We start from the raw sequence: 27,836 nt of genomic DNA on the forward strand, positions 1-27,836 counted from the left end.
TTTCACTTTTATTCCTAGCATTGTTGATTAGTTTTGCATATTTGTGCTTTCAGTAAATTGATATTAAAATATCATTTTAAAAACTTACATGTGAAAATAAGAGCTTTATATTTTCTTTTTCTCATGCCAAAAGTAATTAACAATAAAAAAATGATTAAATAATTGAATTCTAGTCAAAAGTATTACATAATTAAAAAAAAACATAATTTAATATTTTCATGGGAAATTTGGTTATCGTGAAAGCATGATGATATCCAGAGATGAAGATGATGATTTAGAATTGGGGATATAGTTAGTATTTTCTATATTAATGAAAAGAAACAAGTAATAAAAGAATAGAATCAGTTATTTTGAAAACTCTTATTCAAAACGACGTGGTTTTGATGGTTTCGCATGTAAGCTTGCATGCCTAACAGTCCCATATTCATTTTCTCCAAAAAATATTATATTATATTATTGTATACCAATAAACTTAATTATTTTTGATGAGTTTTGAACCTAAAAACTCCCGTTCAAATGATTTTTCTTAATTAAGTAGGCTAGTCTAGTGTGAATAGTATGTGACCTTGTGTTAAATATCGCTTGCCCGTTAATAATCGTTAAGTTAAAAAATATTTAATATAATTTCAGATGTGTTTTTCATGTTTCAAATAAAAAAGACATTCTTTCTACAAATGACATAAATTATAATTTGGATTATTAACGCAACATTTAGTTGTTGGATTAAATATTATATACCTATTTTTAATTACAAAGTTACAATATCATTTCAAATGTGGTGTGTGGAATAGTGTGATTAAAGTGTGAAATAAAAGATAATTGGTTCAAATCTTATACAGCACATAGAATTTGGTTGTTTCAAAAAAAAATGACAATGTTAGAATATTTCTAAAGGGATTGCTCAATATAATCAACTTTTAGCTTTGTTCTAATCAGGTCATCGGTGTAGAGTTTTGTTCTATTTCGATCACTTAACCTTTATTTAATGTTTCAATACTAAATATTTGATATGGATAGCAAGTTATCTCTATTTATTATACAATCCTCTTAAGTTAGAGGTAAACGCGTGCACTCCTTGTAAGTTACCAGGTGTTCTAATCAAATCTGAAACTTTGTTATTATTCTATGTAGTAATCTCATTTCTAAAACTCTTATATATAATCTGTATCTTGCTTGGGTTAAAACTCCGAATCTTTTATTAAAAGATAAACCTCTATCAAGTGAGCTGATATCACATGAGCGGATTAAATGTGCATGTATACGATAATTTAAGACATATTTAATTTAATTTTTTTTAAAACATAGAAACCCACTCTTATAGTCTTACTTAACATAGAAAAAAAAACAAAAGAAAAGTATTCAGTCAAGTTCAATTTGGACGGCTAGACCGGAGCCTCATTTTCTCCATATTCATTTTCTCCATAAAATATTATATTATATTATTGTATACCAATAAACTTAATTATTTTTGATGAGTTTTGAACCTAAAAACTCCCGTTCAAATGATTTTTTGGGGCGATTGCCTCCGCAATGTCCTTTGCAAATTTGGACGTTCCCGCATTTGCAACGTTTGGTCTGAATGTTTTGGAGAAGTCACGTGGACTTCCACCTGTATTTTTTGGTTTGAAGGCTTGTCCAAAATGCATTCTCGGTTGGGAGTCCGTTTCCTTACGCTTCCCTTTTGCCCTATGGCGAGGGTTCGCGTCGGTGTCGGATTCCTCCGAGTCATCGTCCCAGTATTCTTCGAATTCGTCAGCCTGTTGGACGGAACGCAGGCGTTCGTCCAACTCAGCTTGGAATTCCTTTTGACGTGCCTCCGCCCATGCCTTAACTTCATCGAGTGTTTGGCGGGGGAGTCTTGTTCGCTCCTCTAACTGGGTATCGGTGAATCCCAGTGAGCGATTATTTACTGCACTTGCCCCAGCTTGGGTAACTGGGGTAGTGTTCGTAAAATTTACTTCACTTGCCCCGGCTTGGGTAACCGGGGTAGTGTTTGTAAAAACTGTGTAGCCGGTATTCCCCCCAGTAGCTGGGGTTGTGGTTACCGGAGTTTCTTTAACCATCTTTCCAGAAGTTTGAAAAAACTGGAGAAAAATGAAGTTCTAGCTTTTACCCACGGATGGCGCCAATGAAGAAACACTAACCGGACCCCGGGCAGATTACGGGTAACCTGGGGGTTAGATAGATGTTTCCCACGAGGGGTTAGACCCAGAGAAGATGGTTCTTCTGATAACCTGCAAAACAGACACCGTGAGCTTGTCACTGAGAAGGGGGGGTTCCTCCTTGTGACCACCCTCCGGCGTGAGAATCAGACTAGATTGCTCTTTAAATATAAATGTATATTAAGAGATTGCTAGAGCAGATATCAGGTATAATATGATGATAATGTGATAAGATATGATGGTCATACCATTTGTGGTATTTATAGCCGAAGGTAGGTTTCCAAGGAGGTGTGGCCTGCTGAATAGTATTCCTGTTCAACCAACAGTGGCCTACGCACGTGCCCTGCTGGTAGTTGATGGGTAGGCAGCGGCTGATAGTGACCAGCCCTGCTGTATACTATTCCTTTTCCACCAACTGCCGGCTATGCACGTGGTATGACAGGAGTTGGTGAGTAGGCAGCGGCTAATAGTGACATACAGTACAGGAGCATGCTGCTCGCCATACTGTGTCAATAAGCTGTCGTATCTTTAGTCAGATCTTTTGCCCATACCTCGTCAGGTACAGTACAGAAGATCTTCCCGTATCGTACGGACTGGCTTATTTGGGCGGGAGTATTCCCCCTCCCGCCCTTGTGCGGGACTGTCCCCGGCTTTGCTCATTCCTTCAGGTGACACTGTGATTGAGAGCTAAGTGCCTTGTGCGTGTAGCCTTGCTGCGCGGGTGGCCTTCCCTGATGGCTTGTATCCGAAGCTGCGGGAACAGGCGGAGTCCTTCACCATTGGGAGGCATTTCCTGCGGGAACAGCTTGCGTACTGCGCGTAAGGACGTCACGTCTCTGAGCATGGTTGGTCATGCGGATCCAGTTGGTTTCTGCGCAGACGTCCCTCTTCAAGGTGAGTATTGCGGGTCCAACTGGGCTCTGCTGGGACCTACCTCTTCAAGTCCTCCCAGTCCAATGTTCTTCTCATGAGTGTTTAATAAAGTGAGGTGAACTTTTGGACTTAAGCAAAGGGTTTTGAAAAGGGTTTTTTAAGGTTTTCAATGGGGATTCTTCCCGCGGAAGTCCTTGTCACTTGCAGAAATTCCCGAGTTTCCTGCTTGATCTTTGGGTATGATGCGGGTAGGTCTGTAACCTCCTCGCAAGTCGGGAGCGTTGAGTCCCACTTGTGTGGATTCTCCATGAGGTTTTGGTAGTTTTGAACATAGTGATCAATTATGTTAAAACCACCAATTTCATCCTGGAGCTTCAAACAACGTAGTTCTCGACGTTCCCGCTATGCGGGGATGTTATTTCCGTTTCCGCAAGCATTGCCCAGAAGATCCTTCTTGGTTTCAATTCTCTGCGGAGCGCTAGGTATGTGAAGGGTTTTGCCTTAACACTGTACCCGCGCTCGTCTTACAGTTACTTTACTTCCAAGGTATTCCTGGCGTCCATTCCCTGCGGGTGCTAGGTATGTGAAGGGTTTTGCCTTAACACTGTACCCGCACCCGTCTTATAGTTACTTGGTTGCCGAGGTATTCTTGGCTTCAATTCCCTGCGGGTGCTAGGTATGTGAAGGGTTTTGCCTTAACACTGTACCCGCAGCCGTCTTACGGTTACTTGGTTGCCAAGGTATTCTTGGCTTCAATTCCCTGCGGGTGCTAGGTATGTGAAGGGTTTTGCCTTAACACTGTACCCGCAGCCGTCTTACGGTTACTTGGTTGCCAAGGTATTCTTGGCTTCAATTCCTTGCGGGTGCTAGGTATGTGAAGGGTTTTGCCTTAACACTGTACCCGCAGCCGTCTTACGGTTACTTGGTTGCCAAGGTAAGGGGTATTTTCCCGCTTACTTTTGAATCTTTTTGAATTTTGAATTTTGAAATTCGAAGAGTTGGTGGAAGGATAAGAACAGTCCAAACCTCTGAAACGTCGTGCGACGGTTTCTTCTGACTGTGTCAGGACGTGCAGGAAGTTATGGTGACGTGACAGTACATGGTCATTCCAGACGCTTTTTCAGGCGCGTGGGCGCGATTTTTCGGGCGCGTGGCTGCGAAATTAATTGTACGCGTCATGTCAACAGCTGTTGCCAGCTTGCTTTTTGCCACGTGTCATAGTTTCATTGCACCTTCGATTTCTCTCTCTTCCGCATTAAATGCATCGCATTAATTGCGATTAGTATATAAAGGGGGAGAGGGTTCTTTGTAATCCACACTTTCACTCTTCTCTTCATCTTCTAAGCGATTTCCGGCGAATACTCACCTTTTCAGGCAAGCATTCTCTTGAAATCGCTTTCTTCTTTCTTTTGCAAGATGTCGTCTCGTGATCTTGAATCTACAGCCGATGACAAGAGTACTGCTGGCGAGTGCCAGTGTGCTCTGCCTGTCGATCTGTACCAGTACGTCGTCAGGAAGTTCATGCTCGAGTCTCTCGAGCCTGAGTTTCCTGAACCCCATCAGACGGTGTACGATGCCCCCAGAGGCAAGATCGGGGTATATGCTGCATCCTTTGTTTATGGGAATCTTAGGTTCCCATTGACAAAGTTTGTTTACCGTGTCCTTGAGAGGCACGGTGTGCACCTGACCGAGGTGCATCCGATGGCGATTGCCAAGGTTCGGCACTTCGAGTGGGTGTGCCGGATTCTGGGCATTGAGCCCTATGTTGACCGCCTGATGACCTTCTACTCTTGGAGGTGCATCCAGGGGTGGTATACGTTGATAACCCGGATAAAGGGTTTGAAGATTTGCGAGACCGAGCGCAGTCTTCGCTCGTGGAAGCGGGAGTTCTTCTACATATCCGCTCGCGCCATCCCCCTTGCCATGAAGTTCAAAAACGGGCAAGCACTTCCCAGCCTTCACGCCTCCAACTACCAGGAGGCGGAATGGTTTTCGAAGATATCCCGAGTCCAATCTCCGGTTTACCGGTTTGCGGAGTCCGGGATGGTGATGCTGAGGATGAGCCAGGTGTGGAAGGATGCAGATGCGCGAAAGATCCCGATCGTCCTTGAATACGGTTCGAACTCTGTTCCTTACGATATGCTTTGTTTCCTTTTGTTGATTTAGAATTTCTTCTAACTTCTTTCCTGTTTATTTCAGAGGGGAACGACTTGCAGTCGCTCATGTACCCGCGGGAGGCTGACGGTCCCGCTCGGATGGGCACTCGCGCTCTAGACGAGAACGAGTTGCCCATCCAAGAACAAACGGCGGATCGGTTCGTGGAGGTCTATCCGCTAGGCCACGAGATCCTTAGCGCCAGGCGGCCAGGTAAGGCGCTATTCGACCCTCGACCCCTCAATGTTGAAACCTCTGCTGGAATTCCTCTAATCGTATGTTCTGATGAGGAATCCGCAGATGGTCCTCCGTTGGTGCGGAAGAAGAAGGCTGCCGGCGGGAAGGGGAAGGAGAAGGTGGCCTCCACTGCCGATCCGGCGCCTCGGTCTGATTCGGAGACCGAGAGCGAAGAGGTGGCGGGGAATCCCGGTGGTGATAAGACCACCGCTCCGGAGGCTGCGACTGTCACCTCCGGAGAGCCCAAGAAGACGACGGTGAGCGGCGCAAAGAGGCCGGCTCCATCGGGTTCGTCCCCGCCTCTCCGTACCTTTAGGCTCAAGAAACTTCCTTTATCTTTAGCTTCATAGTTTAATATCGTTAACACTTGTCTTCTTTGTGCAGGCGTGGATGTTGACGCATTCCAGGGTGGAGCGCAGAGGAGTACCCTTCCGCCAATGACGGTAGGCTTGGTCAGCCTACCTGAGGCGACGACCCAGGCGCCTGCGCCTGCTTCCGTTGGTTCAGTTGCTCACTCCTTTGAGCCGACTGTTCCAGCTGAGATGACGTCACCGCCGGCTGTGAGTGCCATTTTTACGGCATCTTTCACCGAGCCGGCGGTTACTATTGTTGCGGAATCCGCAGCGGCGACCGCGGCGGCCGCGGCGGCCTTTACCATGCCTCCTCCGTCATCGGCAACGACGGCCGATCCTTCAGGTATGCATGGGGCGTATCGCCAACCTCTGCCACCTTCCCATCTGCCCGACCTCTTGGATGGATTTCCCTTGGGTTCAGGTGATGGGTTCGGCGGCTATCGGCCTGTTATTGACCCTACAGGTGCGTAGGGTTCTTTTGGCCTATTTTATATATTTTTTTATCATCTTTTCCTAACTGCTTTTTGTTTTTTGCAGTGTCGGATTCCAATGAAGTGTATGTTTCACGATGGAACATTCGCCGAGGAACAACCCTTCGCACCCCTGTGGAGTGCGTGGAGTGGGCTCGTCACGCTGCTCCTAGTGGTGCGTTGGGGGAAGCCATGGCTAGCTACCAGGAGGGTAGGCTAACCAATGAGCTTCGGGTTCTCCTGGCCCGGATGCAGCCGCGCGTCGAGCTGCTTTGTCGTGAAAACGACAAGTTAAAAGCAGCTCGCCTTCAGGAAGTAGCTCAGGCGCGGGCTGTCCGGGAGGAGAATAGGAGGCTTTCCGCCGCGGCGGCGGAGAAGGAGAAGGCGTTCAAGGCCCTTGAAGTTGAGGTTCAGGCCCGTCTCGAGGCTCGCTCCAAGGCTGCCCAAGCTGTTAATGAACAGCTTCGGCTGGCTAAGGAGACTGCCAGGAACGCAACTGAAAGGGCCACCAAGGCTGAAGCTGTTGCTGAGCCTCTACGCCTGGAGAATGAAGAGCTTAAAGCCAAATTAGAGGCTCTCCAGCAGGCTCATGATGCCTTGGCGATGGAAGACGCCAAAAAGCTCCAAGAAATCTTGGACCAGAGGGGGGTGCTTGACCATACCGAGCGTAAGCTAAAGGGCGTTGAAGAGGCTGCGGCTAAAGATGTGTTGCTTGCCAACCTCAACAAGAGTGAAGCCGAACGCGCCCGTAACGAAGCTCAAGCTGCCCTCCAAGAAGCTCTGGTTGCCAAGGAATGGCTTCTTCGAGAAGCGTTGTCTCAGGTAAGCTTTTCATGTCTTTACGCTTTTCTTTGTAAATAGAAAAGGTTCTGATACTTGTGTATATATATTTTTTTTGTAGGTTGTGCATCGGGTCTTTGCTGAGACGTCTTATGACGATGCTATGAGCGCAGCCCTCAACGCTTCTCACGAGGATGGGGAAAAGGTCGGCTTCCTGCTTGGTCTAGGGTTCGTTGAGAAAGGCATCCCGCCTTCCAACTTCCCTTTGTATAATGTTGTTACTGAAGCTGTTTATGACCAAGCAATGAATCAGTATGCCGCCTTCCCGCATCCGGTGGTGGAGAAGGTGAACCAAGTTGCTGCTGCTGATGATGGGCTACCTATCCTTAAAGCTTTCCTTGAACTGCCACGCTCTACTGATGGTGCTGGTCCAAGTGGAAGTGGCCCTGAAGCCTGATCCTAAAGATCCCTTCCCACTGCTAGGATAGATTTAGCTTGTATAGATTTATTTTCTTGTAGGCGGGTAGTTACCCGGCCATTCTTGTAATGAATCATTGTGAAATATAAATCTTTGTGCGGGTAAGACCGATATTTTCTTTGGATTCCTTGCTTTATAAACGTTATATGACTTGCATACTTTAGTTTAAATTAGCAATTTTTCAAGTGTTTAGAATAAGTTAACCTTTGAACGTGGTAGATAATAGGTTGAAGTTTTGCTTCCTCTTTCGTGATTGTGCGGGTAGGACCGTCACTTGCACTTAGTAGGATGGCTAAACTTTACGTACATCTGACCTGCGTGTAGGTTTTCCTCATACTTTTTTGAAATTTCTAAGTGTTTAGGATAAGTTAACCTTTGAACGTGGTAGATAATAGGTTGAAGTTTTGCTTCCTCTTTCGTGATTGTGCGGGTAGGACCGTCACTTGCACTTAGTAGGATGGCTAAACTTTACGTACATCTGACCTGCGTGTAGGTTTTCCTCATCCTTTTGTTAGAAATTTTCTTGAATATGTTAACCGTTCGACGCGCGGTTATCAATAGGTTAGTGTTCAGTTTCCTCTCATGATTCATGCGGATAGACCGGCACTTTCATTTAATGGGATGACTGAACTTTTCCCCTTCGACTGACCTGCGTGAAGGTTTGCCGTTTTTTGGGTTTATGCGGGTTTTGCCGCCTTCCCCACGCAACGACTTTCCACGTAATTATGTGGTGAAAACCGGCATATCCGTGTTGAATAAATTGACCGTTCGACGCGCGGTTGTTAATGGGTTAGTGTTCAGTTTCCTCTCATGATTCATGCGGATAGACCGGCACTTTCATTTAGTGGGATGACTGAACTTTTCCCCTTCAACTGACCTGCGTGAAGGTTTGTCGTTTTTTGGGTTTATGCGGGTTTTGCCGCCTTCCCCATGAAACGACTCACACTTATGTATGCGGTGAAAACCGGCATCAGTGTTGATAGTTCATAAAGTATAAATGTAAAATCATCAGCGTCGATGTTCTAAGGAGAATCATTTCCATTAGAAGTGGCTCTTGGCCTTTTCTTTACAAATTTGGAATTGATTTACATGCAAACTGTGTAATTGAGCTCCCTTCCATGTTGGGATGGGAGTGCTATCGAGCCGATACGCACCTGGTTCGGGATCTCGTTCTTTACGCAGCATGTAGTCTCCACATTGAAGCTGGAATTTTTATTCGTGTTTTCCCCAGCTGGGGTTCTACACGCATCAGCCTGCTCAGCGTTCATTGCGCCACGAGGTGCGCGAGCGTCCCATCTCTGACAAATGCTTCGACCATGTCCTTTACGTCTATGCATTCTTCGGTGTTGTGGCCTTTTGTCCTGTGAAAGTCACAGTATTTACTCCGATCAGCATTGTGACGATGTCGGATTATTTGAGGCTTTGGCCATGGGAGCTCCTCGGTGGCGAATATCTCGGTGACGCTTTTGGTGAGCGGCGTCCATCTGGAGTTCTGGTTCGATCGTACGTTATCCCTTCCGCCTAACCGATGTTGCAAGCCGGATGAGGTGTCAAAGTTTACCCTTGACTGCCAAATGCCTAGCTTTCGCTTTTTGTTCAATCGGGCGGTAAGGACGTTGTCTTCCCTTGTTTTCTGGCTGTAGAGGTTTGTGCTCTGTGGGAGATCTCTACCCAGTTGCTTCTCCGTTTCTGCAAAGCGTTTAGCTGCTGTCATGATGGCATCCCATGTGGATGGCATGCCATCTTTACCCGTTAAGGTGCGGATGAGCTCTGGGTCGTTCGCGCCCTGAATAAAAGCAGCGCGAACGAGATCTTCGCTAATGTTACCCAGACTTAGCTTCTTCGAGTTGAAGCGAGTGATGAAGTCTAGCAAAGATTCATCTTCCTCTCGAATGCATTTGAGGATTGTCCATTGCTCCTCGGTATACTTTCTTTGTTGGCTGAAGTGTTGGCTAAACTTCTGTTGGAAGTCTGCCCAGTCGTAGATGTGGTTGACCGGTAGACGATCGAACCACGCTCTAGCAGCCCCAACAAGCGTCATTTGGAACATGTAACACCACGTAGGTTCCGTCCAACTACTGACGGTTGCCCCCGCTATGAATCTGTTCAAATGATCATCTGGGTCAGATATACCATCATATGTGCCTATGCTGGACATTTGTTTGGCACTTTTTGGGGCGATTGCTTCCGCAATGTCCTTTGCAAATTTGGACGTTCCCGCATTTGCAACGTTTGGTCTGAATGTTTTGGAGAAGTCACGTGGACTTCCACCTGTATTTTTTGGTTTGAAGGCTTGTCCAAAATGCCTTCTCGGTTGGGAGTCCTTTTCCTTACGCTTCCCTTTTGCCCTATGGCGAGGGTTCGCGTCGGTGTCGGATTCCTCCGAGTCATCGTCCCAGTATTCTTCGAATTCGTCAGCCTGTTGGACGGAACGCAGGCGTTCGTCCAACTCAGCTTGGAATTCCTTTTGACGTGCCTCCGCCCATGCCTTAACTTCATCGAGTGTTTGGCGGGGGAGTCTTGTTCGCTCCTCTAACTGGGTATCGGTGAATCCCAGTGAGCGATTATTTACTGCACTTGCCCCAGCTTGGGTAACTGGGGTAGTGTTCGTAAAATTTACTTCACTTGCCCCGGCTTGGGTAACCGGGGTAGTGTTTGTAAAAACTGTGTAGCCGGTATTCCCCCCAGTAGCTGGGGTTGTGGTTACCGGAGTTTCTTTAACCATCTTTCCAGAAGTTTGAAAAAACTGGAGAAAAATGAAGTTCTAGCTTTTACCCACGGATGGCGCCAATGAAGAAACACTAACCGGACCCCGGGCAGATTACGGGTAACCTGGGGGTTAGATAGATGTTTCCCACGAGGGGTTAGACCCAGAGAAGATGGTTCTTCTGATAACCTGCAAAACAGACACCGTGAGCTTGTCACTGAGAAGGGGGGGTTCCTCCTTGTGACCACCCTCCGGCGTGAGAATCAGACTAGATTGCTCTTTAAATATAAATGTATATTAAGAGATTGCTAGAGCAGATATCAGGTATAATATGATGATAATGTGATAAGATATGATGGTCATACCATTTGTGGTATTTATAGCCGAATGTAGGTTTCCAAGGAGGTGTGGCCTGCTGAATAGTATTCCTGTTCAACCAACAGTGGCCTACGCACGTGCCCTGCTGGTAGTTGATGGGTAGGCAGCGGCTGATAGTGACCAGGCCTGCTGTATACTATTCCTTTTCCACCAACTGCCGGCTATGCACGTGGTATGACAGGAGTTGGTGAGTAGGCAGCGGCTAATAGTGACATACAGTACAGGAGCATGCTGCTCGCCATACTGTGTCAATAAGCTGTCGTATCTTTAGTCAGATCTTTTGCCCATACCTCGTCAGGTACAGTACAGAAGATCTTCCCGTATCGTACGGACTGGCTTATTTGGGCGGGAGTATTCCCCCTCCCGCCCTTGTGCGGGATTGTCCCCGGCTTTGCTCATTCCTTCAGGTGACACTGTGATTGAGAGCTAAGTGCCTTGTGCGTGTAGCCTTGCTGCGCGGGTGGCCTTCCCTGATGGCTTGTATCCGAAGCTGCGGGAACAGGCGGAGTCCTTCACCATTGGGAGGCATTTCCTGCGGGAACAGCTTGCGTACTGCGCGTAAGGACGTCACGTCTCTGAGCATGGTTGGTCATGCGGATCCAGTTGGTTTCTGCGCAGACGTCCCTCTTCAAGGTGAGTCTTGCGGGTCCAACTGGGCTCTCCTGGGACCTACCTCTTCAGTAGTAATCTCATTTCTAAAACTCTTATATATAATCTGTATCTTGCTTGGGTTAAAACTCCGAATCTTTTATTAAAAGATAAACCTCTATCAAGTGAGCTGATATCACATGAGCGGATTAAATGTGCATGTATACGATAATTTAAGACATATTTAATTTAATTTTTTTTAAAACATAGAAACCCACTCTTATAGTCTTACTTAACATAGAAAAAAAAACAAAAGAAAAGTATTCAGTCAAGTTCAATTTGGACGGCTAGACCGGAGCCTCATTTTCTCCATATTCATTTTCTCCATAAAATATTATATTATATTATTGTATACAAATAAACTTAATTATTTTTGATGAGTTTTGAACCTAAAAACTCCCGTTCAAATGATTTTTCTTAATTAAGTAGGCTAGTCTAGTGTGAATAGTATGTGACCTTGTGTTAAATATCGCTTGCCCGTTAATAATCGTTAAGTTAAAAAATATTTAATATAATTTCAGATGTGTTTTTCATGTTTCAAATAAAAAAGACATTCTTTCTACAAATGACATAAATTATAATTTGGATTATTAACGCAACATTTAGTTGTTGGATTAAATATTATATACCTATTTTTAATTACAAAGTTACAATATCATTTCAAATGTGGTGTGTGGAATAGTGTGATTAAAGTGTGAAATAAAAGATAATTGGTTCAAATCTTATACAGCACATAGAATTTGGTTGTTTCAAAAAAAAATGACAATGTTAGAATATTTCTAAAGGGATTGCTCCATATAATCAACTTTTAGCTTTGTTCTAATCAGGTCATCGGTGTAGAGTTTTGTTCTATTTCGATCACTTAACCTTTATTTAATGTTTCAATACTAAATATTTGATATGGATAGCAAGTTATCTCTATTTATTATGCAATCCTCTTAAGTTAGAGGTAAACGCGTGCACTCCTTGTAAGTTACCAGGTGTTCTAATCAAATCTGAAACTTTGTTATTATTCTATGTAGTAATCTCATTTCTAAAACTCTTATATATAATCTGTATCTTGCTTGGGTTAAAACTCCGAATCTTTTATTAAAAGATAAACCTCTATCAAGTGAGCTGATATCACATGAGCGGATTAAATGTGCATGTATACGATAATTTAAGACATATTTAATTTAATTTTTTTTAAAACATAGAAACCCACTCTTATAGTCTTACTTAACATAGAAAAAAAAAACAAAAGAAAAGTATTCAGTCAAGTTCAATTTGGACGGCTAGACCGGAGCCTCATTGCTGACATGTATGTTACTGATTCGATACATGTTATTTTCGAATTCAAAATATAAATATATCTTATGGAATAATTAAAAGGTCAAAAAGAAAGGATTAAAGTTATGTTAAAAATCAACTCCACTACAATAATTTATTGTTATAGTAAAAGTGTAATAAAATTTAGTTTTGTTAGATTCTTAAAGCTTTCACGTATACCTATTAAACACATAAAAAGATACGAAACTTTATTAATTCTTTTTGTTTAATTAAAACGAGCATAGGAAGTAACGAAAGAGGGTCTAAACTCCAAAATGATATTAAAATCACTCTATCCTCTCATTTGACTTCTAGTGTTTTGTGAACCCGTCTATAACGAAGATTGGGTTTTGCATACATAGCTTTTGTAGTTTCTCAAAGATTATATTTAACTAGTTTGAGACCCGTCTATCATACGGGTAGTTCTTGAAAATACAATATTTAATAAAATATCGATATACAAGAAACAATAAACCTATTAAACACTATTAATACACAGTTGTTGTACAATAGTTTTTAAAACAGTTTTAAAGTAAAAGATTATTATAAATATCAAATATTTGAAAAACAATACGAAGTAAATATTAAAGCAACAAATTTTAAAGTATAAATTTTAAGAATGATAAATATTATTTTATTATTATAGATTTATTAAAAATGGTGAGGTTTAATATGAAGGTGGTAAATAGCAAAACTTGTAGCTTTTTATTAGAGAGTATAGATATAGATATAGATATAGATTTTAAAGTTTAGTTTTCCAAACATTTATTTTATTTTATTTTCACATATAGTTTTAAAACTTAACTTAATACCATACTACAAGGTTTTTAAAAATAATATAAAGTCTGATGTATAAGAAATAATAAAAATATTATTTACATCAAAATTAATTAACAAAAAATTATTTCGTTAGTTTCTATGCAATTTGACGTGTTATAAACGGAAAAACCATTGCTACATCACTTTCAAGCAGTTATAGCCTTTTTTTCAGTTATAGCAAGTAAATGCATATGGTAACAAATTAAAAGTTTGTGAAATTAAACAGTCCAAAGCAATTGGAAAACAATTTATTCTTGCATTTTGGTATTTGACAAAAAAAAATTATTGTTTGGACTTTGGAATCCAAAGAAGTTTAAAATTCAAAGATAAAAAGTACCACCAAGATGAATTCCATTTTTTCTCCATATAAGAATTTCACATATTGACAATTTCAATTATTACACAGAATGTATATCTGATTGCCATATTGGTTTTGTTTTTATTTCAAGCCTTCCCTTCATCTTTAAATTGCATAGCATCATCCAATCATGTTTTCTCAGGAGCTCAGGTGGCGCGCCCGAACTTCTGGCAACAAGTTTCTTCAAATAAAACTCGTTGCTCAAATAGTAGATCTGAAAAACGATAGTATTAAAAAAAGATAGATAGCAAAATACCCGGCTAAAACAAGAGGACATACAGCCATGTGCATTTGTATATATATAAAGGCGAAAACTAACACGAGTTGGGTAACGAATAACTTTTATCGAAAAAATACACGAGTTGGGTTACTAATAACTTTTATCGAAAAAATAAACGAGTTGGGTAACTAATAACTTTTAAAAGGGTTAAAGTCAACAAATAACATGAGTATAGTTTTGTTCCAATATAGTCCTCGTACTTCTTTTCATGTCAATTTTTTGGGTGCACTTTGAAGATTTTATTTTGTCATTTTAGTTATTAAGGTTACAATAAGTGTTTCATTTTGGTCATTTTTAATATAAAATGACCTTAATACGCTTTATCTTTCCACCTAGGTCATTCTAAGTGTCATCATTTTATCGGTATTATGGTCACCTTTTAAATAAAAAAGGCTGATCATACAAAAGTTGACCCAATAGAGTACAATGACTAAATAGAACATGATTTAAAAATTATAATTTTAAAATGTTAATCTAACATTTTTTGAGAATCCACTTTAGACATTGGCAACCATTTGAATACACTTTGGGCAATTTTTAACCCATTTATTTCACTTTTAGCCAAGTCTAACTTTTTATTGATTTGATTGGAAGTAGATGACATGTGTCCCGAATCAACCCAATTTTAGCTCAATGGGTCAATATTGCAACGTCTAGTAGGTCAACATATTGATCTTGAACATAATTGCACGATAGGTAAAATCAGAAAGTACCAAAGTGATGATCTTGTGTTAAAATGAAGACTGTTAAGTCCAATATCTTCCAGCTCGGCAACCGCACCACCACCAGATGCAACAGCTTTATCCTCAGAGCCTTCGGTTCCTATGGTTTCATCATTTTTTGATGCAATATCTTCTGAAGGTTTTGAAACACAAAACTTCTTTAGCCACCTGTCAGTCTCCCAAAGGACATGCATTATGCTCTCTCTTGACTGAGCCATGGCTCTCAAATGGTAGGATGACTAGGCGAGTGAGGGCCCCGTGCCCTTTCAAAGCATTGTAGAAACGATCCGACTGCATCAGCATCATAATAATAATAAGCCAATATCACATGTCACAAAGAAAACATAACTTGAAAATAAACGTATTTTGAAATAAGGTGCTAAATCTCACCTGCAAGATAAACTTGGTAAATGATTGTATATTGATTGTATGTTCAATTGAGATACAATATGGTCCTATATATAGATCTATACAAGACATCATTAGGGCCGGCTATTAGTGTCTAGGGATTGGCCCATGTTATACAAGTGATATCGATCAATACTCCCCCTCAAGCTAAGGCCGGGGACCAATTCTTAGCTTGGACTTCAAAAAGAGAAAACGTTCTGATGGTAGTGGCTTTGTGAAAATGTCAGCAATCTGATCATGTGTGGAAATAAACTGAACAAATAACTTCCTTTGAGCAACCTTCTCTCGAACAAAATGAAAGTCTACTTCCACATGCTTTGTTCTGGCATGGAAGACTGGATTGGCAGATAGGTATGTGGCTCCTAGATTATCACACCATAGGATTGGAGCAATCTGCATTGGGACACGTAGTTCTCTCAACAATGTTTCAAGCCAAGTTAATTCAGCAACCGTGTCAGCCAAGGCCTTGTATTCAGATTCCGTGGATGACCGAGATACAGTTTTTTGTTTTCTAGCTGACCATGAGATTAGATTTGACCCAAGATATATTGCATATCCCCCCGTGGATCGACGGTCATCCGGACACCCAGCCCAGTCGGCATCAGAAAATGCAGTTAAATTTTGAGCGTCTGTATAGGCATGTAGAACAGGAGAAGATCTGCTAGAGAGTAAAAGACCATGATCTGCTGTCCCTTGTAGATAGCGTAAGATACGTTTAACAGCGGACCAATGATTTTCAGTGGGGGAATGCATGAACTGACAAACTTTGTTAACCGCAAAGGTGATGTCAGGTCGTGATAGGGTGACATACTGTAATGCCCCAACCATTTGTCTATACTTAACAGGATCATCAAACGGAGAACTGTCACCAAGATGAAGAGAAGCATTGGTGGTGCAAGGTGACGGCACCGGTTTGGATTGTGATAATTTTGCACGTTCCAACAATTCAGTAATGTATTTCCTTTGAGAAAGGATGATATCAGACCCTGATCGGACCACTTCAATGCCCAAAAAATAAGATAGAGGACCCATATCTTGTATAGCAAATGATTGACTAAGACGGTGCACAATGTGATCAATGGCCTGGGTGTTATTGCCTGTCAAAATAATGTCATCAACATATACCAGCATATATAGTATCGTCCCATTTTGTGAATATATAAATAAAGACGGATCGGTTTTAGATCCCTTGAAACCGAGAGCAATCAAGGCAGAAGAGAGACGTTCGAACCATGCTCGAGGTGCCTGTTTGAGACCATACAAGGATTTATGTAATAGACACACGTGATTCGGTTTACCGGGGTCGATGAATCCTTGTGGTTGTTTCAGATAGACTGTTTCTTTTAGATCCCCATGTAAAAATGCATTTTGAACATCAAGTTGTCGGAGAGTCCACCGGTTTGTAACGGCTAAGGAAAGAACAACTCTGATGGTGGTGGGTTTCACCACTGGGCTAAAGGTTTCAGTGTAGTCAATGCCAGCTTGCTGATGGAAACCTTTTGCAACTAGACGCGCCTTGTATCGCTTAACTGCCCCATGTTGATCGCGTTTTACTTTATAAACCCATTTGCAATCAACCACATTAGTGTTTGGAACACGGGGAACCAAAGACCATGTACCATTACGGAGAAGTGCGGAGTATTCATCCGCCATAGCCTTACGCCAGTGAGCCTCTTTATTGGCAACGGCAAAGGAGGTGGGTTCGATGTTAGGTGGACTAGTGGAGGTATGGTATGAGGTGGGATTAAAGAATTGGTTTTGTTTGGGGTTAGGTCTTAGGTTAGCTGGTCGTTGGCGAGGTGGAGTGGGTGGAGTAGGTACGGTGGGAGTGGCAGAAGGATATGTGGTGCTGGTCTGTTGTGATGATTGTGGTTGTTGAGATGGGGTAGAGTAACGGTCGAAGGCAGAGATTGGAGTGGTTTGTGGGGCTGTACGACGAGAATAGGTATTAGTGGGCTGAGTAGTGGTGGTTTGGTCTGGTTGTGAGGATGTATCATTGGTTGTGTGAGAGGTTGGAATTTGGGCTGAAGGTGATGGTATGGTATGGGCCGGTTCTGGTGAGATAGTGGTGGCAGATTCGGGTGGGTCGGTGTGGACTGGTTCTGGTGGAATGGTGCGTGCCGGTTGTGAAGTGGTATGGTCTGCTGGTGTATCAGTTGGCATAGGAAAGGGACCGGTTGGATAAGAGGAAACATAGGGATTGATAGGTGTAGGGGGTGACTGGTCGGTAGAATTAAGTAGAAAAGGGAAGGTGTTTTCATGGAACCGAACATGACGGGCAATGTAAATGCGTTCGGAGACGGGGTCAAAACAACGATAACCATGATGAGAAGTGTTATATCCAAGGAAAACACACGGTGAAGAGCGGAAATCCATTTTATGTGGATTATAAGGACGAAGATATGGAAAGCATTGGCAGCCAAAGACACGAAGGAAGGAGAAATCAGGTGGGTGTTTGAACAAGTGCTCGAAAGGAGATATTGTGGAGTTTGTGCGAGAAGGCATGCGATTTATCAAGTAGACGGCTGTTTCAAAGGCAAAATGCCAAAAACGTTGAGGGACGGAGGCCTGTGACATTAATGTTAGACCAGTTTCAACAACGTGCCGGTGACGTCGCTCAACAATACCGTTCTGTTCGCTAGTATGGGGACAAGAGAGACGATGAGTAATGCCTATTGTGGCAAAGAAAGAAGAGAGATTTCGGAATTCTCCTCCCCAATCAGACTGTACAGTTTTAAGTTTAGTAGAAAATTGTCGTTCAGCCATAGTCACAAATTGTTTAAAAACTGCAAAGACATCAGATTTGCGTTTCAAGGGAAACAACCACATGAATTTGGAGAAATGATCAACACATAATAGAAAATAATTGTGGCCATCAAAGGAAGGTACATGGGCTGGCCCCCAAACATCACAAAATACTAAATCCAAAACACACGTACTTTTATAATCAGAAGATAATAAATGTAGTTTGGAAGATTTTCCAACTGAACATGGATTACAATGAAAATCAAAAGTCTTAGCAGAAACAGGTAAATGATATTTAGAAAGCATTGTCTTGAATAATTGAGAATGTGGATGTCCCAATCGTTGATGCCAGGTGGTTGTTGAAGCACGAGTTGTGGAAAAAGCAACTTTTGGAATTGGCTGGTTTATTGGAAGTTTAAGAGAGTAGAGTCCACCGTCACTTGGACCCGTGAGGAGGGTAATGTGTGTAGACTTGTCCTTCACAGAAAAAAAAGTAGCATGAAATTCAAAATAGACATGATTATCTTCACAGAATTTTTGTACAGAAAGAAGGTTTTTCTTGAGGGCGGGAACATGAAGAATGTTGTTCAGGTAAAAGGTTTTGTTAGGAGAGGAAAATTTTTTTGAACCAATATGTAGAATAGGGAGGGCCGTACCGTTACCAACTTGTAGGTTATCATCACCAAAGTAAGGCTCAGCGGAGTCAAACCCTGACATATCTAATGCTCCATGGCCATTGGAACCTGTGTCTGGAAGCCAGTTGGTGTAAGCTTGTGAGCGATGGTCTGCATAGTTAGCAGACGGTTGTCGTGACCGGATGGTAGATGGGTCTCTGTTTGGGCATTGAGATGGGACATGTCCTATCCCGCACCTGTTACAAGTTCCATACACAGTATTTTGATTAGATGCCCAACTAAACTGACCTGAGTTTCGAGTTCCCTGGCTGCGATTGTAGTTGTTGATGTTTCGACCACCACGGCCACCACGGGTACCACGGCCGCGTGAGTAATGTGACTGTCCAGCCCTGTTTGTATAAAAGGCTTGAGGTGTGGAGGTTTGTGAGGAACCCGGGGCTGGTTGAAGTTGAAAACCGAGACGGGCAACCATCTGCTGAATGGCCTGAACAGTGTCAGGAGGAGCCGAGGCAGAACTTGCTGCAGTGGCAGCCGTGAAGGCTTGTACAGGGGCAACTTCAGAGGTTGGTTTCCTGATTAGAAACTCATGGTCAGCAAGGAGACTGGGAAGCTCAGAGAACACAGCCCGAAAGTCTCTGGCCAGGAGGCCTTGTTTGACTCCATTATACTCTTCACGAAGACCTGCAACAACTAACATAACAACATCTTTGTCAGGCATTGGATGTCCAATATTCGCAAGGGCATTTGCGTATTCTTGTGCCCGAGCGAGATATGCAGCAGAGGTTTCATCCCCTTTCATTTGAATTTTCAGTAGCTGCGTTTTCAGTGTGAATTCTCTTGAAGAAGTATGGGGGGCATAAGCACGTTCAAGAGTAAGCCACACATCACGGGAAGTATCACCTTGAACATGCTGAAAAGAAGCTTCTGAGATGGTTGAGGTGAGTATCATGAGGATGTGGGCATCATTAGATAACCAAGCTGTGTGGTTGGGATTAGGGATGGGAACAACAGCAGCAACATCCTTGTCTGATGTTCCCTGTGATGATGAAATTGTGGATGGAGGGCAGGGAATACTCCCATCAATATAACCGAAGAGTCCATTGGTAACAAGAAACGGCTTGATCATAGCCTTCCAATGTCCATAGTTTGTAGGAGACAAAGTGAAGGCAAACTTGTGAGAGTTGTGTGAGGTTTTCTCGGTAGTAGAGAAGGCTGCGAGGAGGGCCATTGTGTAGCCGAAAAGAAGGGATCAAGGCTTGGAAAAAGAAGAAATCGGCGGCTGATGAACAGTGACGATGAACAGTGTCGATGAACAGTGACGATGAACAGTGTCACGGCTAGGGTTAGGTTGCAGGCAATTGTAATTGCTGGAAGGTGGCGGCTGATTAGGGTTAGGCTCTGATACCAAGATAAACTTGGTAAATGATTGTATATTGATTGTATGTTCAATTGAGATACAATATGGTCCTATATATAGATCTATACAAGACATCATTAGGGCCGGCTATTAGTGTCTAGGGATTGGCCCATGTTATACAAGTGATATCGATCAATACTGCATTGTTAACGTTCCTGAATTATTGTCTTCTTCTCCATGAATAAGTAAAATGGGTTTCTTAATGTTATTGGCAGACATAAAAGGACTCATTTTGATGTAAGTATCAGTAGCTTCCCACAGCGTTCTGTCCTCGTTCTAATGAACAAAATAGATCCTTAAATACATCATCCATGGACAAACATTAATAAAACAAAAACAAAATGTTACCTGAAACCCAAAAGGGGTAAGTGTTCTATTATAAGCTCCTGAACGAGCAATCCCGCAACAGAAAAGATGAGGCGCATGTGCCAAAAGATTTGCAGTCATGAACGCCCCATAAGAATGTCCCCAATAGCAATTTTGTCTGGATGAGCCACCTTCAGTATTTGTAAGAAATATCACCAATTAAATAGATCCCAAATTACAGGTGGCAAGATTGGCGGTTCATTGGTAATGGGACAAAATGGGTACTTTTTGTTTGGGACGAAATGGGTTGTCTAGCGCGTGAAAAATGATTTACGAAAACCTTATTATGCCAGTAATAGTTAATCTTAACACGATTTATCAGGCTGTGCGCATCAAATATACACTTTCAACAACTTTTGACCTGTTTAAACCAATCAGCCATTTCCTAACTAGTTGCTTGAGCCAAGCTGCTCGTGAGCTACTCGGGATCAGCTCGCTATAAGTTCGAATCAAGTTGTGCTTAAACGAGAACTTGAGCCCAAAATAAGCTTGTTTAATAAACGAGCCCAAGCCAAAGCTTCACTAATCAAGTTCAAGCTGGTTCGGGAGCCTAAACAGGCCTATTATTCTAAACTTTTATTCAATCTATTAAATATATATTTATATAATAACTATTATATAAAACTTTTGATAAAAATAACTAAATAATATGTATTATGTTATATATAAAGTTTAGAATTAAATATCTAGAAAATAATATAAAAATGTATATAGATTAATAAAAAATAATAAACGAGCCGAGCATGAGCCCAGCTCGAACTTAAAAACAACTCACGCGCCACGCTCGAGCTGTAGAAATAGAGCTCGAAACGAACTAGGCTCAAGCTCTTGTAACGACTAGTCAAGCCCGGGCTCTGCTCAGCTTGTTTACACCCCTAGTTGTTTTATATTATCAGTTTAGATCAGCCATCGCCCAAATCAAGCCACTCAAACCAAACAGGTCAGGAAAAAAATTTTACCCCACGTCGGATAACTTCCTCCACTGCAGCTTCAGCACTCCCAACAAGTTGCTCAACATAACTGCTCACCAATAAATTAAAAAAAATGGTCATTAATCAGCAAGAAACAGTCACAAAAACTACAAAAGGTTACCTGTCATTTGCTTCTTCCTTGCCCTCACCAATGATAGGAATTGTTGGCCCAGATAATATAGCAAATCTGCAAAAGTTATCGGAATCATGAAAAGTACTCCAATAATAATGGAAAAGTAGAAAACCAAGTAACAAAACTTAAGATATATCGTTTTGAAAAACAAAATTTTAGATTTTAGCCATACTTCCTTGCCAACCAAAGCAGTGGTGATGTGGGACCAATGCCAGGAAACTCATTAGGGGACCCACGAACTTGACCCGCTGCTTCCTTATTTTTAAACTCTCCAGGATAAGACCAAACCAAACATGGTAACGGGCCATCTCGTGACAGGTCATAGCCAGGTGGCAGATACAAAGTTGCAGTTAGTTGAACCCCATCTCGTCTTTGGTATCGTATCATTTCCTTCTGTAATGATGCCAATTGAGGGTATGGATGTGGAAAGTTTGTGATTTGACATGATTTCTTATCGGGCCATTGTTGCAAATAATACTGGGTGTTTTCAGACTTTGACTCTTTCGAAGTCAACACTCTTAACTCATTCACCTTCAAGTCTCCTTCAGTTTGGTCAGACATTAAAGCGACAACACTCTCATAATATTTCTCCTTGTTGCTGTGCCATATTCTTTCTTTATCTCCCGTGTCTCTGAAACAAATTGAGCCATATTAAAAAAAGAATAGATGATTTAGGGTTTATAATTTCAATGTAACTAACTTACATGTCAAAGAGATCCAGAAAAGGTATGTTTCCTTCAGGGGTAGCACCTCTTCCATTAAGTAACAAATATGTTCCTTCTTTATCTTCCTTCTTAAATTTAGCAATAACATAAGTGCCAGCTGGCGTTCTCCTCAACATAGGAGAACCAGGGTCAGAGTACACATCTTCAGATGATCTATCAAACAGTAAACGCGGGTCCTGGTGGGACCCAGGGGCAACCAACCACGTCCTAACACGTCGTGTTTTGTACCAAGATTCATATACTAGTGCAAGTGAATCATCACACCAGCTAACTCCTCTGCAAAAAGTTCAAAATGTTATACAGTTACTGTGTGTTTGTGTGTGATTTAAATAAATACCTACCCATAACGAAGATCAAGTTTAAAAAACACATTTGGCTTTTCATCGTCAGGGGCATCAGCGGCCTGTGTGTAGACTATGTCACGAGGAGAAACTTCTACTTTAGCATCACCACCGTCTTGTGTCTCCACCCTTTAATCAATATGCTTAGTTATAAAAACAACCTTACTTAAACAATATTATTATTTAATGTTATTATTAAAAAAAAGTATACATACCAGCAGAGATCTGAAGGCTTATCGGTCCTCCAATTTAAAGACCGCATGCCTTTTCTAACACTATTAAATGCAATTGGAATATCCTCAGCAACAGGCAAATCACAAAGTGTCTTCAAGAACTTTCCATCAGCCAACCACAAATTAATTTTTTCGGGAAATCTGCCACTAGGCACGTTAAAAGAAAACGGTCTATGAATTTGACTAAGTAAAATATATTTGTGATCAGGAGATGGATTTAGTGATGTGTACATAGATGGTGCTCCAAATAACTTCTCGGTCCCGTCTAAAGACACCAAAACAAGCTGTGATGTGGCATAATATTCAAATAAGTCTTCATCATATTCATCTTTGAGTAAATCTTGGTAGGTCCGGGCTTGAACAATGTTTTTCTGTTCGTTTGATTGAATTTTAGGACCCGAGGGGACTAATGATTTCTTTGGTGGGCTTCCTCTAGATGCTGGGATTGTACAAACTAAGAGAGTTGAATTATTCACCCATACGTAACTGAAACTCAAGAAAAGTATTCTTAGCAAAAGTTGTTTGTTTCTAAATTGTTTAATTTCATACATGAAAATTATAAGTGGCAAGTTCAACCCGTTTAAATACAAGTGGTTGATTTTGGTTATGTTCTATCTTCCAGCGTCAAAATGTTTAAAATTTTACTGAAAAGAATATGGGTCAAACAGGTTGAAAGTGATTTGAAGTGTATTCAAGTACATAAAAACTCCCAAACCATGAGATTAAGAGTCAGATAATTATTGTAGTTATGATGTATTAGCAAGTTAGTTATTTAATATTTCAAAGAAACAAACTAAAAAGGTGTGTGCGAGTTGGCCCGTTACCCGGCCCGCCAATTTTGCCACCTCGGCTAAAAAAAATGGTCCATACTTGTCAAAAACTGCATTAAGAAACACATCTGGTGACTGAAACAAGGGCTTAGCTTGTCCTGTTTCCACATCAGCAACCCATACTCTAAGCTTACAATCATCCTCCTGTTTCACTCAATTCTTTAGATGGTTAGGATTTATTAAGCAAATTTTGTTCAAAAAGTTGTAGACAAGTAAATGATGATCATTACACTAGAACATCTTTTCTTTAACAAAATTAGTCATGTTTTGATTATTACCTGGTCTTGCCGAATGCTGAAGGCCAAATGCTTGCCATCTTTTGACCTTGTTAAGAATAAAGAAACTACATTAACTAGGGAAAAAAAACTTATCTTAGATCCTAACAAAAAGATACCCAATTGATTCTTTGCAAGATTATGCAGTTTGCCCTAAAAGAAAATATCAAAGATGGTGGAATTACCAGGTGACAAAATTGATCTTAGAACCTTCTGGAAAGCCATGTATCAATTTTTCTGGGCCCAATGCACCATCATCCTTTAAATCATGGATCCCAATACCAGTATAAAATGACCTGTAATCAAACAAGAATTTTTATTCAATTGAATTTACATCAAACCACATTTAGAGAATCAAAGTATGGTTATACATGAGACTCACATCCTACTCCGGGTGTTAGATTTGCCATCAATACGAATGCCAGCGAGCTTGTCCTCTGGTTTTGCCAATTCTGATATTGGAGGTAAAGATCTTCGTTTTAGGAACAGAATTTTATCCCTTTTAGGAGAAAATGATAAAGCTGGAAGTGGTGGTGCATCAACAATATCTCTAATTTCTGATGGGGGAAGACGATATCCACTGCTTAACTCTGATCACACCACATTTAAATAAGAGACTGTTAGTGTATTGAGAACTCAAAATAGTCTACTGTGAATATAATTCAAGCATACATAAACCAATATATTCATGTTAAAAATAAGACAATGATGAGCTCAACAATCAATTGCCAATGTAAAGTTCGGAATGTGTGCGATTTGGTCTAGAAACTACATCCAACAAGGCATGAAACTTTGACAGAATTTATTTTTGACTATGGATGCAAGCAAATATGGATTATATAATGTCAACATCTCTCTATTTAAGGGGTGTTTGGGATTGCTTATTAAAATTGTTTATTTTCTTATTGTGTTTAAACAGAAATAAGCAGTTTTAAGTGTTTGGATTGAACTAAAATGCTAAATTGAGAGTGATATAAGCGGTGTTAGAAGTTGCTTATTCAAACTGTTTATCTTGCTCTGAATATTCAGATAGAGAAATTTTGACTCCTTTTTTACTCTAATTACATCTTTCAACAAAACCGATCAACAATTTGCAGAATCTTTCAATAATCAAGTCAAGTGTACAATTGGTGTTGTTAATTGAAGTCCAACAACAATCAATTCATATACAGAAGCTATGAGAAATCAAAGTTGCTATCCTCTTCAGGTGTAGCTAAATCAAAGGAGCGATTCTGTTGGAACACTCGTGGCAACGTGAGTGTGTTACATAAACACAAATCTGAAAGCACATACATTATTTTGTGTTTCACATTTATGATGTATGGGTTATCTGCGCATTAATGTGATAGACATGTGGGTCAAATGTCTTAGGGATGCTATCATAAATAATAGCTATAGAACACCGATGGGTTGTGGCTGTTAACATGTATCACCACGACTCCACGAGTATGGTTAACAAGGTTGTAAAACACTATTGTGTTGGTGACTGCTAACGTGTATCACTGTTGGCAGGTAAACTGCCACACCCTGCCTTGGGGGCTTGGACGTGTGACTACTGGTACCTGTTTCGATTTATTACGCAACAGAAAACATTTCTTTATATGAAATTGATTAAACAGCTCGTGAGTTGAATAACATATAAAATTAAAAGGAGAAAAGGACTGAATATATTAAAACTCAAGATAGTCTACTCTCAATACAGTTCAAGCATACATAAACCAACATATTCAAGTTAAAATTAAGTCAACGATGAAATCAACAATCAGTTGCCAATGTAAAGTTCAGATTGTGTGTGACACATGGTCTACAATTTGGTCTAAAAACTATAACCAACTGCCTACACAATGTGTGGAACTTTAAGAGAATCTACTTGTCACTTTAGATAAGAGATTATTATTCTTATCCAATTAAATTCGGGATTGCTTGTTAAGTAGTGTTTTCGGGTGAGCAATAACATAACCAAAAACCAACGGCACCGAACCAAAATTAACTGATAACCGAATTAACCAAAAATCGGTTACCGGTTATTTTTTATACCCTTGGTTAACTAACTGAAATTAACCAAAATGACCCATTCATATTTTCATATATTTCTAGCTTTATACGGAATTATACCTCTATTTCATGTTTTATACCACCTCTTCATGTATTTATATCTCCGTTGGATGTATCTGTACCTTCATTTCATGTATCTATGCATCCATTTTATGTATTTCTATCTCAAAATTTTAGCCCAAATTTGCTTTCGATTATCAAATGAAATTAACCGAATAAACCTAAACCTAACCAGCTAACGAAAAACCGATTGGTTAATTTGGTTGAGACTAATAACCGAACCATGCACAGACAGACTGTTTTGATACAGAAATAAGCAGCTCTGAGTGTTTGGATAGAAGCAACTGCTTATTTGAGTTTCAAATAGGCAGCTCAGAAGTTGCTTATTCATACTGTTTATCATCTTAACTCTGATCACACCTTTCAACAAAGCTAATCAACAAACTGCATAATCAGTCAGTCAATAGTCAATTCAATTGTACAACAAGTACTCTTAATTAAACTCTTAACAGCATTCAATTCAATTCAATTCATACGAATACAGAAGCTACTGAGAAATCAAATGAAAGTTACCTTCATCTTCAGATGCAGCAGCAGCTAATGATCCATCAACAGCAGCAGCTGCCGCGTCTTCAGTGGCGACTGAAGCAACAGGAACGAGAGTGTGTAACCTTGAGGTAGACATCGACTGAAGAAAACGGTTAGGGTTATGTGTTCTTAATGATGAAATACGACAGCGTTTTGAAAGAAGACAAGGAGGCGAATAATAATAATAATAATAATAATAATAATATGGAGAAGAGGAAGAAAAGGAGGTGAAGTGAGAGAGAAGAGAGAATCTTCGGTGATACAAGACTTTGTGTAATCTCATCACGATCGATGGATGGATCCAATATTATTATGATTGGTGGGTTTAATAAGTAAATAGTAATAAGTCCAATTCGATCAAATACTATGCGACTTCTAAAAATGGAGTCGTGAAAAGTTTGATGTATTTACGTATGATGAAAAACAAATATCGTTTTGGTGAGCAAAAACAGTTTTATGTAGGTGTCATGGCGTCATGCAATTGGAATACTGGTACGCAACTTCGTAGTTTTTATGTGAGACCAGAATTTATGTCGTATGAGTTTTTTGAATGATGAAAAATGATAATACAGATCGTATCCGTATATATAAATTCTCTGTCAGTTGTACAAAATGTATGATTTGCCCGTCATACGAAAGGTTGTTTTCTCCTAGCCATACATCGCATATAGCCATTTTCATAATGCCATACGCCATGTACCAATTGTATGGTCTGTTGTATGGCACGCTATTAACATCTAGTTTGTCGCTAGTGTTTGTGTAGACAGATTGTACGGCACGCTATTGGCATCTAGTTTGTCACTTGTGTTTGTGTAGATGTCCCAGTACCTAGAACTCTGACAATTGTTTAAGTATTTATACATTGTACTCATCCGGTAAAGTGGGTGATAAAAGTGAAGCAATTTTACAGTTATATAACCTCCAGATTTATCGTTGTTAAAATAAACGATATACAAATCTTTCTACTGTTCTTGATTTTGTATTAAACTTTGCATATAAATATATCTCAAATAAAAAAATATACTATTTCTCATAGCCAGCCCCGAGCATGGGCGAGCCGGACTCCCGTACGGGGCATGCTTTTCAAAGGCACTAAGCAGCTTCTATCAGTGGTGCTTTTTTCTAGCCGGCCATGAAGAGCTCTACAGGTTTAATAAAATGAAGAAGAAGACGGTCACTTGGTTTACAAAACCAAAACATAATATTTTGTTAATAATATTTCTCTTCACTCTTGAAAATTAGCAAGGCAACCTACCCGGGGTCGGGGGTCCACTAGCCCACTGCCTACAAAGTTACTCTTCATTAATTTTTATTTTTATATTATTAACTTATCGATTTAATATTTGTAACATCCCTAAAAAATTTGAGCCAAAAGTTACAATTCAAA

The 27,836-nt window shown here is 40.8% G+C and overlaps 1 pseudogene across 1 annotated transcript; it reads right to left on the reverse strand.

Annotated features, from left to right (window-relative positions):
• Positions 1-13,749: 13,749 nt before the first annotated feature.
• LOC143549125 (putative glutamyl endopeptidase, chloroplastic) lies at positions 13,750-26,732 on the reverse strand (annotated as a pseudogene). The gene is made up of 16 exons (XR_013138085.1): positions 26,435-26,732; positions 24,189-24,396; positions 23,992-24,102; positions 23,810-23,855; positions 23,572-23,675; positions 22,684-23,187; positions 22,469-22,597; positions 22,107-22,403; positions 21,575-22,033; positions 21,391-21,456; positions 21,258-21,318; positions 20,281-20,429; positions 20,072-20,208; position 19,184; positions 14,697-15,018; positions 13,750-13,918 (listed from the first exon to the last, which is right to left on the reverse strand). The product of XR_013138085.1 is annotated as a putative glutamyl endopeptidase, chloroplastic (transcript).
• Positions 26,733-27,836: the final 1,104 nt, after the last annotated feature.

The sequence above is a fragment of the Bidens hawaiensis genome, unplaced genomic scaffold, assembly GCF_021521415.1.
Source record: "Bidens hawaiensis isolate Kalapana, Puna unplaced genomic scaffold, B.hawaiensis_p1.1 tig00015443_1, whole genome shotgun sequence".
NCBI classification, from domain to species: domain Eukaryota; kingdom Viridiplantae; phylum Streptophyta; class Magnoliopsida; order Asterales; family Asteraceae; genus Bidens; species Bidens hawaiensis.